General features: G+C 38.6%; 1 non-coding gene across 1 annotated transcript; it reads left to right on the top strand.

Annotated features, from left to right (window-relative positions):
• Positions 1-10135: 10135 nt before the first annotated feature.
• On the top strand, positions 10136-10242 carry LOC131222186 (small nucleolar RNA R71). The gene has a single exon (XR_009159894.1). It is a non-coding gene; the product is annotated as a small nucleolar RNA R71 (small nucleolar RNA).
• Positions 10243-10597: the final 355 nt, after the last annotated feature.

The following is a 10597-nucleotide window of genomic DNA, read 5'->3' as shown; positions in this document are numbered from 1 at the left end:
TGTGGCTGTTTTCTAACATTTGGTGTACACACAAGTGAACCACTATAATTCATGGAGTTGTGGTGGATGATTAAATGTGCTTATGTGTGTGAATGTTGTAATTTATTTTAAGCATTTGTGTAAATGGTGTAATTTATTTTATGCACTTGTGGGAATGTTGTAATAACTTAGTTTATTTTATTTGCTATTTCCTTTGCCTCTTTATTGATTTAGGTTTATTATACTTACAAACGTTATAGTAAGGTTGTCCTGCCATAAGCCTTTGGTTTTTGGTGTTAGGTTATCCTTAGAACTAAGTTTGTATCAACCTCTCAAGACTAGTGCATTTAAGGTTGCTATTTACTTGTGCTTCTTTATTATTTGATTATGCTATCTTTCTATCAATTCCTCATTTATTTTTTAATTTGGCATAGTCCTATTCACCCCTCCCCCCCCTCTAGGACGTATAGCTTGGCCTTTTCAGTAACTTGCATTTGCGAAGAAGGATTCTGTTTCTGTATATGGTTTCGTGTTAGCCATTACTTTGTATTGAATTCCATCTCTGCAATATTTGAACCACTAATGCAGAGTAGATGGTATAATGCCATATTAATGCATCCATGGCCTTCTTAGGAGGATATTATATGTCGTTACTGCATTGATAACATGACATACAACATTCGTAGTCAGTTCTCCTATTTCCAATGTTAAGGTAATCTTCCCCAATGCTAAATGTCCGTCCTGATTAAAACCCTGAATCATTATCACTAGTGTGCCCTTTGTAACGATCTGTATCTTCTCTTCTTTCCGTTCTTCATCTGTCACGAGGAACGTCTCTTTTCTTCTCTCGATCAATGACATTTTCCATCAGTCTGCTTGGACCTCTTCTACCCATCTCATTTTGAAATGCTAGCATTTTCTTAGTCATCATTTCAAGTGCATGTGCCTTTGTAGCAAGGTCACGAAAAGTTATTGTGTCAGGGCTTGTTAGACCAAGCACAATTCCTGTTTCCATCAAATTCATACACATCTTCTCTTGTTCTTTCTCTTCTGGTAACTACTTGCATGATGCCCCCAGGGTCTTCAATCGATTGATGAATTTTCTACCAGTTCGTTCTCTCTCTATCATACGAAGGCTAACTCAACGATGTTAACATCTCGATCGGTGAGAAGAAATTTTCCATGAAAGCGTCTTGCGTTTATTCCCATGTATAGATTTTGGTGTTGATTCCCATCATAACGCCTTTCCTGTTAAAGAAAAACCAAACAATCACAAGAAATATTGTGAAACTGTGGAAAAATTACCCATATTTGTAATAAAATGCATGAGATGTTCTTCTGGAGATCCATCTCCATTAAAATTCTAAAATTCTAGATATTTGAAATTTATAGGGAATGGCACGTCCTGTATTTTTATCTAATATGGTGTTTTGAATCGAAATCTCCTTGAGTGTTCTCTCCCCCTTTTGGTCCTGACGACCTTTGTTATCACCTGTCGTATTTCATCTTGTGTTATAACCCTCGCTGCTAGAGTTGATCCATGTGACCCCATTCCCGGTGGTTGTGAACCTTCTGGCCGTTGTTCGTGGCCATTCACGATGGCCATGAAAGGGGGAGCCACGATCTAAGCAACGTTGTGAGCAAGAGTAGTCAGCTTTTCTTGGAGACTTCTGAATTCCTCCATTAAAGTTGTTTGTACTTGAGCCATTTCAGTTATGTGTTCATTTGCCATTTGTAAATGGATTTTGACTTGTTTCTACCATATACACAGCAGCTTCTCCACTTTCAGACCGTGTTGTTGATGGAGTAGAGGAAGGATATGCAATCATAGGAGGACTTGACGAGGGAGAATTTCTATTGGATTCTTTGACACTCTCATAGGAGTCGGATGATCTTGGTGCAGTTTACAGAGATTCTGTTTGTGAAGTATGGAGAACTTTGAGGAGAGTGATTCGTCTTCTGTAGGTGATTTACTTTTCTCTTTCATTGTCCATCGAACTGTTGCAGCGGGAAGGGCCGAGAAGTCTTACAGAGTGAAAGAGTAAGGAGATTTTCCTGGATATAGTGGCAGTGGAGTGAGCAAGGGATTCCGTTTCGCAGCATTACACACAACTGGCCCCCTGATCATTCGTAGTGGAGCTGATTTGGTGATTGAGTAGGATCAAGCTTTTGACTACCTAAGAGGTACCACGATCCATTCTTCATTGTTATCTTAAGCCAGTGGTGATACAAAAACCACCCCTGTGGTAACTTGCAGCACACCATTTTCTGTTGAAACAGGTCAATTCTTTTGGTTTTGAGATTCATTGCAAGTGTATTCAACGACGAATCTAGTCGGTATGAAGTAGAAAACTGTTTTGCTAGAAGAAGTGGTCATTGCGATTCTTGCAAAAGAAAATGATATGTTATTAGTATGAATTTAAACAAATTTACACTTTATTTTGGAGATGAATGGGAGGATATGCCCATTGAGAGTCGCCATTTTAACGTTTGTATGATGCCAAGTTGTGATAAAAGTCCTCTCAATAGTTTCTAATTTTATATTGAATAAGAATAAAGTCCCCAGTGGAGTTGCCATTTTGTTTTGACAAGAAACGAATGTATTTTTTTAGGAAATTATCTTATTCAATAATAAATAAAGAATGAATGAGAGAAAAATCATCTCATATTATTTTATTCATTTTGAATTCATTTACATCCTCATATCTCCCTTGATTCAAAAATAAAATAAATGACTACAGAATACATGAATCAGATATATTTAAATATCAATTTCGGCAGCATTTTAGATCGTGATATGATCTTCTAATCGGAGAAGCCATTGTGCGAAAATGATATTATCTCGATCGATCTTGTTAAAACTTAAGGAATCTTCCTCCTTTTGAATCAATCAAGCTTTCTCATAATCCTGAAGATGTAATCTACAACTAGGATGTCATTGTCCATGTAACAAATGTTTTGCATGGCTATTAGATGAATCTCATCCATGTTCTTGCGCGCCATGTAATGGGTACCCTCAGTACCTTACTAAGTCTGAAGAAATTTCAGTCTTCTGTTTACTCTTAAAGTCTTCGAATACTATGAATGAAGAGAGTGGAGGGGTATTTATAGGCTTTCACACGTGCGAACACCTTAATCCGTGCAATACAACCTTGATGCATGACAGGTGGGTTCCATTGCGCGGGGTGCAATTGACCATTGGAAAGATCTGTTACGCGATTAGGCACGCAATGGAACTTTATCCACTATCTGTTGTGCTCCACGCAACCAACATCAATTGATTCTCAATTCTTTCAATCTTCTTCTTTCTTTTAAATTTATGCTCTAACAATGCCCATTTTTTAATGTCATCGAAATGGGAGATTGTAAGTGCTATTATGTTAAACATACAGATTGTTAAATTTCATAAGACAAAAGTGATTCAAGATCAGTTCTCAAGTATGGATTCATAATAATTCTACATGCCTGAAGATTAGCTCAAGATCGGTTTATGAGCAGCTCAAGATCAAGTCAAGATCAGCTTATGATCAAGACAAGATCGACACATCTTCTTAAAGAAATTGTTACTTGTATTCAAGTGAAAGTTCAAGACTAACTTTAAGACAAGGTGACTCAGATATTTGCTATAACATAGGTGGTATAACCCTAGAAAGACCTTAGGAATATGTGCTTTCAAAAATTCTATATTTTGAATTTTTATAAGTGTTTTTGCATTGGAAATCGGTCAGCCTAACTTCCGCGGCCCAACCCAACTTCAAGCTTAAGCTAAATAACAACTTCTGTTGAAAATTTGGCTAGCCTAAATTCTGGTTCGGCCAGCCATAGCTTGACATTTGGCCAACTTGAGAAAGTTCAGGTGAAATTCTAACAATATAATCTTTTGAAATTCGCACAAATTCAGCCAGCCGAATTGTGATTTATAGCATATTCAATTCCCTTTTTCTCAAGATCATTTTAGACTTAATCTAAGAGAGTAAACTATACTCTTCTTTGAAATCTAAGAGAATTGAATCAAGTAGCATTTGGGTTTTCCATTATTAAAATTTATAGAATCTTAGATTTTTTCTCTCTGATTGAACATTGCACCATCTATGTTCAAGAAAGCGGTCCTTCTGCTACAAGCTTTTGCCATGTCTTCTACCTTTGAAGATAAGTATACTTTCTAAAATTCTTTTTAGGTTTTTTTGGGATATCCTGTGAAAATCTCAGTGAGGTTTTATCTAAGATAGCCTATGAAAATCTTAGTGAGGTTTTGTCTAAGATGGCCTATGAAAATCTCAGTAGGGTCTTTATTGTGATAAACCGTGAAAATCACAAGGAACTATATCAGGTTGTTAAGGTGACCTTGTGAAAACTTTTTTATAGTGAAAGCTAAAATTACGAGGGTAGTAATTTTGAGAGTGGAGTAGGTGTGGTTATTTTAAGCACTAAACCACTATAACTCCTTGTGCCATGTAGTGAATGATTTAATCTTTTTAGTGATTGGATGTTATTTATTATTTTATTCTTGTGGTGAATGTTGTAATCCTTTTATATACTATTGCTAGTTTAAAAGATTGATTTTAAAGACATTCATGAAATAAAGTTGTCCTACCTAATATTTTAGGTGAAGGTTGTCCAACAAATTATTTGGAATCAAGGTTTCAATACTCAAGCGACTGAGATTTTTGTAATTTTTATATATTCCGCATTTGTTTTGATTATTTGGTATTATCCTATTCACCCCCCTCTAGGACATTGCTAGCTCTCCATCTCAAAGGGTATCACAGCAGGTTGCTCTTTTTTTCTCCTTTTTTTTAAAACTTCCTTGAACTAGATCCATTACTCTTAAATCTTCTAAATCTAATTCAAAGGAATTTAATGTAAATTCTGATTTTAAAGAAAACGAAGATGATATGGCTATATTGGCAAAGAAATTTTATTGAATTTTCAAAAACCATTTGATAAAAGAAAAGGAAAATCAAACTTTTGGAAATATAAAACAAAAGATACCCAATGTTTCAACTATTCTAAATATGGGCATTAAGGCATGATAGCTACTTGGGATGAATCATCATAATCTGAAACTAATTCTAAAACTGATGAATTAGACCAGGAAAATGCAAACGATTTGAAAATCGTTATGACTATAGCCAAAATCACTTCTTCAGATAACTATGATATATCTTATTATGAAACTTCAAGAAGTGACTTTAAAAATGAAGATGATATTTAAGATGCATATAATGCCCTATACAGAGAAAGTTGTAAAATTATAGCCAAAATGAAAATTCAAAAAGGAAATTATGTTAAACTACAATTAGAACTTGAAAAAGTTGTTTTAGAAAAATCTTATTTTTCTGATAATAGTTTAAAAAAAACTAAATTAAATTTGAGTTTTAAGTCTTCTGAATTGTAAAAACTTAAAATCAAAAATGAGAAACTAAAACTTGAAGTTTCCTCCCTTCAGAGTTCAAAGGATAATTGGAAATATAACCTTGGTGACTAGAAACTTGAGAATTTATTAGCCTCATCTTGGTGATGTGGTAACAAGTTTGGACTGGGTTATATTAAAAACAACTTATTAAAATCTAAAGATTCTGCTCCTACCTTTGTAAAAGGAGAATCCTCGAACTCTAAAGCAAAGACTCTAAAAGATTCAAACTATAAAAGTAATGACTGTAACATCCCGAATTTTCACAGCCCGAGTCGATACTCGTGCCCGAGATTTTCGGGTGTTAATAATGTAAAAATTAGATGCTTTAAAATCTCTCCTTGTGATTTTTTTTCATTTAGATCACATCCAATTACATTCATAAAGGCAACCACTAACGAGAATAAAATCGATTGTATTTATTCTTTCATTAGCATGAAAAGAGTTGAACTTTCTAATGCCCTCTCAAATGGGAGCTTATTACATTATTCAAAGTGTGCAGTGATAAATAAATAAAACTAAACACAAAGCTATCTCATCCTTTATTTAGAATAATCTTCCTTAGGGAGATCGTCATTCATATCTTCAATCTATACATCACCTGCATCATCTATATAGTTGGAGAGGGTCAATGCCCTACCCATAGTGATGGTTATCCTTTAAGATTAATAATAATTCAAGAGATTCATAAGAATATTGTAAGGGTTCTGATACGTATCGTACTTCACCAATACAAGTGGTATCAATATGCACAACCAATATATGTATGAATGTATGCCTAGCAAAGTGTGTGCGGTCCATCATACATATTGATCATCATAATATGGAATATAATTCATAAAAAACCCGGCTCACTCCGCATTCTCACACTACGAAGATTCGTCGGTGTGTCCAACGCTATCGTGGATTTACGTGAATACCTCAACGCAGCACAACACATGAATCAGATGAATTACATGACACGATTTGTTCATGGAGCAAATATTTGGGACATCCAATCCTTGTAAGCATGCTCAGAATACAATATCAGAGTAATGTGGAATATGCTGGCGAATCCATAAATACTATTAGTCATACCAAGGCTATGCGATGCAAGGCATGAATGCTATCGGCCATATCAAGTCCATGCGATGCAAGGCATGAATGCTATCATCCATATCAAGGCTATGTGCTGCAAAGCGTGAATGATGTCAGCCACACCAAGGCCATGTGATGCGAGATGCAACTCAAGCATACCAGTCCTCATCCGAATCCATACATCAATGCAACTCATCACTAGAGCATCAAATATCAATGTAGTTCTCACTCTGGATAATCACTAGGGTTTAGTACACTCTAAATGGCATGGCACTGCCCCTTTCTCAGGTGCGCAGTCCAAGTGAGCGTAAGAAACCTCACTATCTACCTGGCCAATAGCCTGCTAATACCTATCCGGCATGTTGATAACAGACCCATTTACGAGCTGGTCATACTTAGCCTAGAAATTGCCCCTACCATCGGGCGGGTAAGGCCACACCCCCTTCCAACAGACTACGACACAGTGGGGGATGTAGCCTCCTGGTATTCGGCCCTCATGCACTCATGTATCCACTCAGTCTTAACGTTGGAGTCATCCTCTGGTACCATCGGGTTTAGAAATTTTAACACAGGGACATGTATGGTGCCCCAATGCTAATAACAATATTTCTGGTGTCCAATCCTGCCATCCATGATATGCCTGTGGAGGCTACGGCCTTGATGTCGCTAGGGCATATAATAACCACATCACACAATGCAAGATGCATGAGTCATATAATCCAGTCATGCATCAATCCTGTGCATGTTGTGCGCTCATGAGGGACAACATAGCCTATCAGGGAGTCCCATAAACAACTTACTAGAAGGCATATACAATGGTCAACCACATCTCATCACAAGCATGTAGATAATGCGCATGAGTATGTATCATGATGCTATACTAACATGTACTCATAATCGGCCTCGATAATCGGCCTATATGTAAGGTGGGGTCCATAGATGAATAGTTGATCTAAACCATAATATAAAGATTGGCCCTCAGCCGTGGATATGCCAAATCTGGTAGCACGAAGTCATCCATCTACGGCGATGATGGACCATGCAATATTAATGGGGCTCAATTATTTGGGTTAACCCACTTAGAGAATGATGATAATGGGCCTAACAAGGCCTAAGGGAAGGTCACAATGTGGACATTTAACCATCACTGCCCATCAATGTGGACATTTAACCAACATTGCTTCCAAGGAGTGACCCACAAAGAGCCTAACATATAGTGGGCCCATGGTCTCACATAACGTCCCAATACACATCCCATTGGGCTGTACACAAAGGCCTCATACACAATATAATGGGCCTCACGCTAGGGCCTCATATACAACATAATGGGCCTTACGCAAGGGCGTAATATACATCACAATGGGCCTCCCTCAAGGGTCATAAATGCATCACCATGGGCCTCATACAAGGGCCTCACATACATCATATTGGGCCACGTCCCATGGGCCTTGAATACATCACAATGGGCCTTATATAATCAAGTGGGCTACACCAATGGGCCTCATATACATCAAGTGGGCCACATCAATGGGCTGTACCAATGGGCCTTATATACATCAAGTGAGATGCACCAATGGGCCTTAAATACATCAAGTGGGTTGCATCAATGGGCCGCACTAATTGGCCTCAAATACATCAAGTGGGCCACATCAATGGGCCGCACCAATGGGCCGCACCATCTACACCATTCATCTATTTTAAAGATCATTTTAGAGCATTTCCTTAAAAAATGAATCATATCGACAGATCATCTGGATCACACTCTAAATAGCAGCGGAGATGATGATTGGAAGATCATCTAGACCATACCACAAATAACAATGGAGATAATGATTTCCGTCATTAAAATTTCCCAGGGCCACCATGACGTTTATTTTCCATACAATCTGTTCACAAGGTCATAAAGACTTGAATTAAGAGGGAAAAACAAATATCATAATAATCCACAACTGCTGTGGTCCCAAAAAGCTTTCAATGGTAGCCATTCAATCCTCCACATTTTCTGCAGTGTGGTCCACCTGGTATACTGATCTGCCTCATTTTTTGTCTCAAGCCTTAAGATGATCTTGCCAATTGGATGGATGATTTGGATGAAGCACACATATCACGGTGGGGTCCACCATCCCTGCTGGACGGTGCTGGACTCCACACGTGTGGGTCCCACCATCTAACCAAGTGGATGATGTAGATACAACACATACATCATGGTCAGGTGGGTCCCACTGACCTGCTGACGGTTTAGCAGCTATACAGTTGGTAGGTGGTAAACTAGCCAATCCGTTTCTCACATCAGGTGGGTCCCACATGGGGCCCACCACATATATTATTATAATAATAAGATTATTATTTTATATTTTAAAAAATCTCCAATGTCCAGGCCTTGGACGGCCTAGATGAAAAACACATACATCATGGTGGTCCCCACCGTCCAGACCACTAGACGGTGTGGATATGCATCATGTGTGGGTCCCACATGGATGAACGATTTAGGTATAAAACATACCTCATGCTCAGACCCACAGAACTTGCTGACATCAACCAGCAGTGTTGTTGCAAATGCAACCCGCTGGCCCACCCTCCAAGATGGACGATTTGGATACAATAAATAAATCATGGTGGGTCCATGTTAGCGTGGCCCACTGGTTGGATCAAACTAATATTTGTGTTTTTACTTCATCCAGGGCAGTAGGAAGGGGCCCAATAGATGGACGGTCTAGATCAAGTGGGCCACAATCCATCAGAAAAGAGAGAGAGAGAGATAGAGAGATCAGCATATTGGAGGGACCTCGCCACTATGGACCCCTCTTTGTTACAACACAAACATCAAGATGGGTCCCATCACAAGTGGGACTTATAAAAAAAATCAAGATCGTATGCAACGATTACCCACAGATTATCCTTCTTCTTGGTCCTTTGGCTTCCTTAGCTCCTATGCTCAACCTTTGATGGTGGATGATGAAGTTTGGATGGTGGAGATGAGAGTTTTTGGGGTAGGGAAGTGGGCCAATCCTAGCTTCTCCTTGGGAGGCTTGGACGATTGGTCTCTTAGTTACTTGGGAGTGAAGAGAGAAAATGAGAGAGAGAGAGAGAAGTGATGGGATGAAAATGTGATGGAGTGATGGGTGATGGGTGTAAGGAAGGGATGGGTGGAGAGAGAGAGGGAGAGAGTTGACTTTGGGAATGGGAGAGAGATGGGTAGGGTATGGGTTGCTTGTACTTATGATAAGATGTGTACTTGACTGATTGATGTGATGGGTTATAGAGATTCTCTTGAGATTCGCAACGCGCTGCGTTTTTCTCGAAATAAACGCGGGCCCACAACTCCTGGCCTGGTTATCGCATCGGTGCGCGAGACTTGGCATTGGAACCGAGGCAATGGCATAGTCACTAGGGTACAAGTTTAGAGTCGAGCTGACTCAGATCTACGGGATGCGACTCAGGGTCACCCGCAAATGTTATCTACACGTCGCGGGTTGCCAAAAATCGTCGGGGAGGATTGTGGAAGTCTAAGGAATGGTACGGTCTAGAATACGAGCCTTACACAAGTAGTCCAACATATCATCAACATTTTTCATTCATGAATTTTCCATTACACATTGTCTCAACCAATTGGTGCATGGTAGATGTCAATCCATCATAGAAAAAGTATGTAATGCACCAATTTCAAAACCATGTTTTGGGCATGAACTGACAAGATCCTTGAACCACTCCTAACATTGGAAGAATGTTTCATCATCCTTTTGGGCAAAGTTCATGATTGACTTTCTAATAGTGTTCATTTTATGATATGGAAACAATTTCTTTATAAACTCCCTTATCATGTCATTCCATGTGCCATTAGATCTAGGACGCAGTGAATGCAACCACGTCTTACCTTTCTCTTTCAAAGAAAAGGGAAAGAGTTTCAATCTGATCGTGTTTTCAAACACGTTTGGAAAATATAAAGTGGCTATAATCTCATTAAGTTCTTTCAAGTGTAGATATGGACTTTCAAATTCAAGTCCATAAAATTTTGGAAGTTGAAGTGCCCTGGTTTGTCAATTAGCATGAGTGTTGAGTCAGCAAGACAAAGGAGCCCCATAGGAAGTTTGTTCGAGTATTTGCCTCAATAGGATGTGTGCCTGAACT

The sequence above is a fragment of the Magnolia sinica genome, chromosome 12, assembly GCF_029962835.1.
Source record: "Magnolia sinica isolate HGM2019 chromosome 12, MsV1, whole genome shotgun sequence".
Classification (NCBI taxonomy): Eukaryota; Viridiplantae; Streptophyta; class Magnoliopsida; order Magnoliales; family Magnoliaceae; genus Magnolia; species Magnolia sinica.
Note: the sequence above shows the minus strand (reverse complement) of the source record. Positions and strands in the feature narration are given on the sequence as shown.